This window comes from Oncorhynchus mykiss, chromosome 8 (genome assembly GCF_013265735.2).
Source record: "Oncorhynchus mykiss isolate Arlee chromosome 8, USDA_OmykA_1.1, whole genome shotgun sequence".
Taxonomy (NCBI): domain Eukaryota; kingdom Metazoa; phylum Chordata; class Actinopteri; order Salmoniformes; family Salmonidae; genus Oncorhynchus; species Oncorhynchus mykiss.
Genome location: NC_048572.1, coordinates 63,894,450 through 63,902,831, shown reverse-complemented (window position 1 = coordinate 63,902,831; position 8,382 = coordinate 63,894,450).

The following is an 8,382-nucleotide window of genomic DNA, read 5'->3' as shown; positions in this document are numbered from 1 at the left end:
AATGTACCTTCTTACTACCACTTGTAACACATCTTTTTTATATAAGAAAGACAGAATATCTCACCAGTAAGGCTGATGTATGTATTATTGCTGAATAGAATCCTATCATTACAAGTGGGTTGTTTTTTTGAGAACAACTGAAAACATATCCCTTTTTCAGTACTGTAACATAAGGTACAATAACTTGACAATAACTGAACCATCACACCAACCACCTCAGTTGTCAAGTAGTAGCTGTATTTCAAGCGTAATGATATTTTAGAACTATCCATGACAACAACACGAGTTGGAACTTTCTTGTTGTGCTGTGAGTGTTTCGTTAGGAATGCAAGGCTGCCTGATGTTTGGTTCTTTGACACAAAAGCAGTGTTTTTATATCAGATTGGTGTGCAGTTCAAAGAGCTCCAATACTGTTATACTGTATGTGAACCCTAAGAAAGTGTTAACCTTCATACCTTGAAGAAAACCAAAGCAAAGCAATCAGGCAATATTCAAATGGGTTGGATGGATGTCAGATGATGTAATGTTTAGATTGATGTCATTTATTTCTCTTTTTGAAGAAGGCTCTTTGAAAACCTTAGACAAATCATTGTGGACCTGATGTGAATGAGAGGTCAAGGGGTGATGCACTGCATGCAAGTCTCTACTATTTAATCTGACTTCAGCATTTATATTATGTCAGCGGGGTGTAGACTGAGTAATGACAATGACTTTAAATGGGAACTGGTCTTGAAAGGTGAAAGAGACAATCAGGTGCAAAGAGACAATACTTTTAGACTCTATTTTTCACATTCCTTACTAAAGAAGTCAGCCCCAATGAACTGAAACAAGACGCCAAGTCTGCAGGCGTCATGAGTGTTTTTTCAAGGTGTATTTCTAATGGAAAATGTAACCACCTGAAATCAGTGCAGTCTTGTCATGGAGTCAAGAGACCTAAGCAGCCAAATAAAATATTCAGAAGCTTTCAAAGACCCATGCGGCCACAGTGTGTGATTTTCACAGCGCTTATTTGTATTTGTTGTGTCTTTGTTGCAGCCCACACGATTCACATGCATGCATCTTTGGTTGGAATAACATTACACTATCCAGGCACTTGTCTATGTAAAACGTGCCGTTACGAATATAACTACTATTCACTGAAGGAGGGAATGAGGTATAACATACTATGGGGAGTCAACAACCAATCCTATTCACCTGTAGCAAACTGAAATCACACCCCCGGAAGCTCCGGCTTCCTGGCCATAATACCGGGGCTCGCATACATCTTCTCAATTCAGTACCACTCTTCAGCGAGCCCTGACAGAGCAGGACCAAAATATGTTAAACCTCATTCCCTCCTTCAGGGAACAGTAGTTAAATTCATAACTGTACATTCCCTTTCAGTCAGTCACTCTGTATAAATTACTATGGGGACATACAATCATGCCCCAAGCCGGCCCAGAGGGTACCAAACTAGGAGGCGATCGGCAGCCCAAACGCACACAGGTTCCACCGTCTTCAAAAAGGGGTTGCAGGCGCCCAAGAAGCCTGAAATGTCAAAGCCCCATATAGGGAACCAGAACTGCTACAACTTGTCTATTCGCACTTACACACTGCCACTGCATCCCAAGTCCATAGACCCCACGGTTCCAAGAACAATACTTACCTTGCGAGCCTGAAATGTCAGAACTTGTACAAAGGAAGCGCAAGTCCGAAAACAACAGAGCATGTGTCGTGACTTGGTAAAGCGCTGCATAGCATCGACCAGAGTCGATGAGCCACGGCAGTCCAAGGCTCAAACCCACAGGGGTCTTTGGTGACCCTGATAAAATGCATACGCTGCTGCCCATCAAGGCAGCCCAAGGCTCAAACCCACAGGGAAACTGTGGTAACCCGGACAAAACACACTGACAATGGCTGTCCAAGTCCATAGACCTTACGAGTTCCAAAAAGGCTCACACAGAGACCCAAGGAGTCTGGAATGTCAGAGCTCACGCAAGCAGGGCACCTGCTGTGACATGATAATGCTTATTCGTGCACCGCCTCATCAATATATTACGGCAGCCCAAGGATCAAACCCACATGGAAAGTGTGGTGACCCGGCAAAATGCGCAATCTGCATGCTGCCGGACACCAAGGAAGCCCAAGGCTCAATCCCACAGGGGAACTGCGGTAACCCGTGTGGCTCAGATGGTAGAGCATGGTGCTTGCAACGCCAGGGCTGTGGGTTTGATTCCCACAGGGGACCCGTATGAAAAAAGTATGAAAATGTATGCACTCACTATTGTAAATTGTTCTTTACTAAAATGTAAATGTAATCCAGATAAATGTGCACGCTGCCTAACACCCGGACCCAGCCATAAGAACACTATGAGCCACACTGGGAGCAGTTACATCCATGTGATTAAACCTCGCAAAGGTCTGTGGGGAACCCAATCTCGCTGCAGCACAGATATCACAAATCTTCATGCCCCTGAACAATTCCCAAGAAGCCGTCACTTCCCTAGTGGAGTGAGCCTTTGCTGTCATATACCAGGGAGATACATTCCAAAGAGAAATATGCTGCTTAGAAAGCACCCTACCCTGAGCTGGATTAGCTAAACAGACTAAAAGCTGGTAACAAACACAGATGTACTTGGTCCTACCATACAGTATGTGTGTAAACTGCACACTGGACACAGGCCATGCAACCTCTGTTGTTCACTGGAAGCAAACAGATGTGGTGAGAAAGGGAACAGCTCCAAAGTCAGGGACCTTTAAGACATAGGCATAACCTTTGGGGCAAAAGCTTCTTTAGGATGGAACATCAATGTGGAGTTGCCAGGAGCCAACTCCAAACAAGAAAGGTGCACTGTGAGGTGATCCCCAACACGCTTGGCTGATGCAAAGGCCATGAGCAGGGTAGTTTTGTAGGACCTTCAGGTCCACAGACTCCGATGGTTCAAACGGAGGCTTACACAGAGCGTCCAGGACCAAAAGCAGGTCCCAGGTCGGTGCCATATCAAATCAAATCAAATTTTATTTGTCACATACACATGGTTAGCAGATGTTAATGCGAGTGTAGCGAAATGCTTGTGCTTCTAGTTCCGACAATGCAGTAATAACCAACAAGTAATCTAGCTAACAATTCCAAAACTACTAACTTATACACACAAGTGTAAGGGGATAAAGAATATGTACATAAAGATATATGAATGAGTGATGGTACAGAGCGGCATAGGCAAGATACAGTAGATGGTATTGAGTACAGTATATACATATGAGATGAGTATGTAAACAAAGTGGCATAGTTAAAGTGGCTAGTGATACATGTATTACATAAAGATGCAGTAGATGATATAGAGTACAGTATATACATAAACATATGAGATGAATAATGTAGGGTATGTAAACATTATATTAGGTAGCATTGTTTAAAGTGGCTAGTGATATATTTTACATCATTTCCCATCAATTCCCATTATTAAAGTGGCTGGAGTTGAGTCAGTGTGTTGGCAGCAGCCACTCAATGTTAGTGGTGGCTGTTTAACAGTCTGATGGCCTTGAGATAGAAGCTGTTTTTCAGTCTCTCGGTCCCAGCTTTGACGCACCTGTACTGACCTCGCCTTCTGGATGATAGCGGGGTGAACAGGCAGTGGCTCGGGTGGTTGTTGTCCTTGATGATCTTTATGGCCTTCCTGTGACATCGGGTGGTGTAGGTGGCCGAACCTAAGATGACCTGGGGTACCAATGTAAGAAATAACACGTAAAAAAACAAAAAACTGCATAGTTTCCTAGGAACGCGAAGCGAGGCGGCCATCTCTGTCGGCGCCGGAAGTATGCTTATACACTGGTCTTATCCAATGCACGCCTTTCAGGAACTGTATCACCAGAGGATGAGACTCCAGGGTAGAACTGTCAATCCCTACATGACACGCCAAGATGGCTGCCATATAAACCGTCAATGTGAAAAAAGAAAGGCCCTGCTCAAAAAGCTCTTGTAAGAACATCAAAATGTCCACCAAAGAGCTCTGAAAAGGAGAAACTCCTTTAACCTGACACCAACCCTCAAACGTGTGCCACTTATTATAGCCACGCATACCCCAGGATTATAGCCAGGAAGGCTGGGCTTTCCGAGCGCGGGCTCAGCACTCATTGGCCCGTTGGGCGTGATTTCAGTTTGCTTCAGGTGAATAGGATTGGTCGTTGACTCTCCATAGTATGTTATAGAGTACCACTGTATGAGTCATAATACCCTTGAAAACTAGCAGTCAAACAAGGAAATGGTTCCAATCGTTTTTCCACCATTCATTTTTTCCATAGGGGATTTTAGAAACACTTACCCTGGTGTGATGTTTTGATAATCGTGTAAATCTCTCTTGGAAAAGGTGACTTTTATCAATATATTTGACTTTATATACCCCCCAAAAATGAAATGCTAATTAGCTGCTAATGTAGCTATCATAAAGAAATACAAATGCCATGATGATCTGGACGAGACTGACAAATTGAGAAAAAGGTAAGAATCTCTGGATTAACTATCTACTGTTAAATGTATTCATTAATAATTTGGTTAAATTTCTTTAAATGGACAATTCTGTGAACTGTGTTGTGCAAATGTGAAATTGACACAATACCTGTTAGCAAAAGCATCAGCTAGAGATGACTTGCAGGAGCTTGCAGGGATTTGTAGTCTTGCATGATGTTTAATTTGACGCTAATTAGCATTTTTGAATCTGAGAGTAAATAGAGCTAAATATATTAATAACAGTCACCTTGTCTGAGGAGATTTACATGGTTATCAAAACGTCATGCCAGCGTAAGCCTACATGAAACCCACACCTTATTTGAAGTGTTCCTAAAATGTCATATGAGATAAATGAATGGTGGAAAAACAATTGGAACCATTTCCCTGTGTGCCACTAGGTTTTATGGGTATTATGACACCTCCACTTTTGGGGCTCTATATCTCGAGTGATTGACAGAAAGGGAACCACATGTACAACCTCCAATGTAAACAAATCAGTCCATGATGTGAATATGCAGGTGGGCAGATACTGTTGGATTCTGAATTTTACTTGAATGAGATGTATTTATTTTCAGTTGGTAGTGGCATCACACATGAAGGAGTATCAAACGTGATTCCCTGTGCTGTAAACATTTAGGTGGCTGAAGTTTCAAACGTGAGATGGAGAGTCTAGCTAGCCAAATTGTGTTCAAGCAGGGACTCTAGTAAGTGACACAATATTTATTTGGCTCAACTACATTCTGACTGCAGCAGTAGAATATGAAAGCTGGAGAACAGATAGGAGAGCAAATAATTGCTTTTCCCAGGTATTTACGCCATTGTTAGTGAGTAGGAGAGCGAGGACGGCTGAAACGGGTCCTCTTGGGCTGTCCTTTTGACCCCAGCCAGAGGCAGACACACAGAGAGACGGTTTTGTGTCCCCAGACAAGGGTTCCTCCAAAGCCGGCAAGGGCAATTACATCCCAGGACAAAGGGCCCAAGAGGGGGATGAGTGACTGAGAACAGGACCCTGGCTGGGTCAGGGGCCATCAGGAGCCAGTAAGCCAGTGAGCCAGTGAAAGCAGCAGACTGTTAAACTCTGTGGAAAGAGATGGACATCACTGCAAAATCACTGTGCGATAAGACAGTGATGGCCAGTTCAGGTACAGTAGACTCAGGTATCATTATAGTGCCATACACCTCCACTCAACCTCCCCATCCCGAACCTACACCCCATCCCCACCTCATAGTATCCGCCCAGAGCAAACATTTCTACACCTTATCCTGCTCTGTCTCAGTCTAGTAGTGTTTCTGTTTCTCCTCACTCCCTGTGGTCATCGTTATAATGATAAACTGCTGCTGGAAGCTGTTACTTAAGTAGCTGTCGTCCTGATCTTATTAAGTGTGAATTAGTGGTGAATGCTACCAAAACACTTTACACACTTTAGATACTTAAGTGCACAGGAGTTAAACCATGGAGAGGAAACAATTTATACGTAAAACTAAACATACAGCAGCAGTACATAGAAATAGATATATATATTTTTTTAAATACAGGTTCCCCTTTAAAATGTGTGATAAAGAGACCAGAGAAATTCTTCATGTCGTTTTTATAGCACCTGAAAGTTTCTAACTGCATATGGGGTTTGGTGAACTAACAAAAATATTTAATGTAGATGTTCACAGAAAGCCAGCAGGTTCCACCAGCACAGTCCATACAACAGACTAGTTCATGTAGCATGCATGTGCTGCTCTCAGGAAGAGCAGAATTACTGATTACCAAGCCAGTCAGCCAACCAGCCACTACCCAGCCAGTGTTATTGCTTTTCTTTTCCCATGATTATCCCAAGACTGTATTTGTTCCTACTCCCACTCTAGTTGACCAATGGCATCACCTCCTTTGATATATTAGAAAAGGTAAAGCTTCTGTGTTGCTTTTTTATGTCATGCAAGGCAGCATAATTATATTAGATAGGAGTGGGTTTCCCCTCTGCTTCTGGGATGGAGGATAATTACTAGTGACTGGAGTCACTAGATTAGATTGTTATTCATTTGTTGAAGTGCCTGAGTGAAACTACAGCCGGACAGGAAGATAAACAGAACAGTGGGAAAATAGGGGGAAGAAGAAGAAGAAATAAAGACTACAGTATGTCCCAACCACTTCTGGGTTATTATTATCATGCATCAAAGAGAGAGAAGAGAGAGGAGAAGGATGTAGGATGGTCTAATGACCAACACAACACACCATGATTAAAGGACCAACAACATTTAAAATATGTTCAAACAAAAACAAAACAACAATCAGTGAAAATATCTAATTGTGTGCTTTGTCCTGAGACTATCATGGTATGGGCTATCTAGGCAGGCTTCTCTGCTTTGTCCACACACACCACACACAAACTACAGTAAAATCTTAATTTGAGCCACTTTGCTACAGCAGGAAAATAACCCTACAGCAACAGGAAATGTGAATTATTATGTGGATTATAATTCATGGACATTTCATGTAGGGGTTGATATTTTTCATTAGGGCAAATCAAGTTAGGGCAAAACACATTTTAAAGTGGAAATTACAAACTTTAGAAAACTTTTTTTAAACCTGGAATGCACTACAAGTTTGCATTTCCTGCTGTTCAGGAAAAGTTGTGCAACAACAGGATGATCAAATTAAGATACAGCATCTGAAGTAACCTGTGTCTCTTCCTTTCATTCTAGCAGACAGGTCGGCTGGCTCCTGGCTGGGACATTTAACCAGTCATGTGGTGATTGAGGTCTCGTCTCCAGCCTCTTTGTTATTGTCCAGTCTCCTACAGGAGATAGAGAGGAGAGAAGCCTTCTAGGCTTGTTCATACAGATAACATGGTCAGCAGGCTAAGGGAAGATTGAACGGGAAAGGGGGTAGTGATGGTGGGCACAAATATTTACTTGGTCACACTAATGGGGCTGAGTGATATGGCTGCCATGAATTGAAGTAACATCAACTACTGCTGTCCGGGTATCAACCTCCATACTACTTCTGACATAGTGTGATAATGTTTTTTATTTTGAACAGACATGATCCATCTGTCTTAGCTTGTGATGACGGACAATCATGCGGTAGAGATAGAGAGCCAATTACAGGGCAGAATGATGAATGACTCAAAAATAAAAGGTAGTAATCATCAATTGGAGTAGTGTGACTAAACTACAAAATATATTTGATAAAGCCACAATGTGTAATCTTGACAGAAAGAAGACTTTCATATAGAGCCATTAGTACAAAAGGCCATGATTTAGGTGCTAAGGCTAAGGGGTGCTTACAATAGTCTAAATCTGGCCAAAATAAATGCATTACTGCATATACAAAGCCAATTGACACAATACTATTTTATTGTGGTGTGAATGCTGCATAGTTTGCAAAAAATGATTGTATCTTTGGACATAAACCCATTTGTGTAAACATATGTTATCGTGCACTTATAGCACATAGATGCATGACAATGTCATGGAAGAGGACCACTGCTGTGTGTGTAAACAAATCATACTTTTACACCACCTCTGCTATGTTTTCATTCACTGATACCAATGGTTGCTGCAGCAACACAAGTTAGATTTGCAAGCTAAAATTTGAATCACAATAATAAGTAATTGTGAGGTATATGGTTTAGGCATAAGTTAGGCATAAGTTATGAGAAAAGTACAGTTCCGAGAGAACAATAATATTTTTGGAATGAGCTGCTTGCAAGATAATTCATCAAGATAAGTGATGTCCCATCATAGATTTCCTTGTAAGTAAAATCAAATGGATCCAGGAAGTGGGCCATGGCACTGTCTGCCAATGTGCAATCTTCTAAATTGTGTTTGGAAAACAAGAGGAGCCTTCCTCTCTTTGAACACAGAGAAATACAAAAGGAGAAATGTGACCCTTTTACCAACCA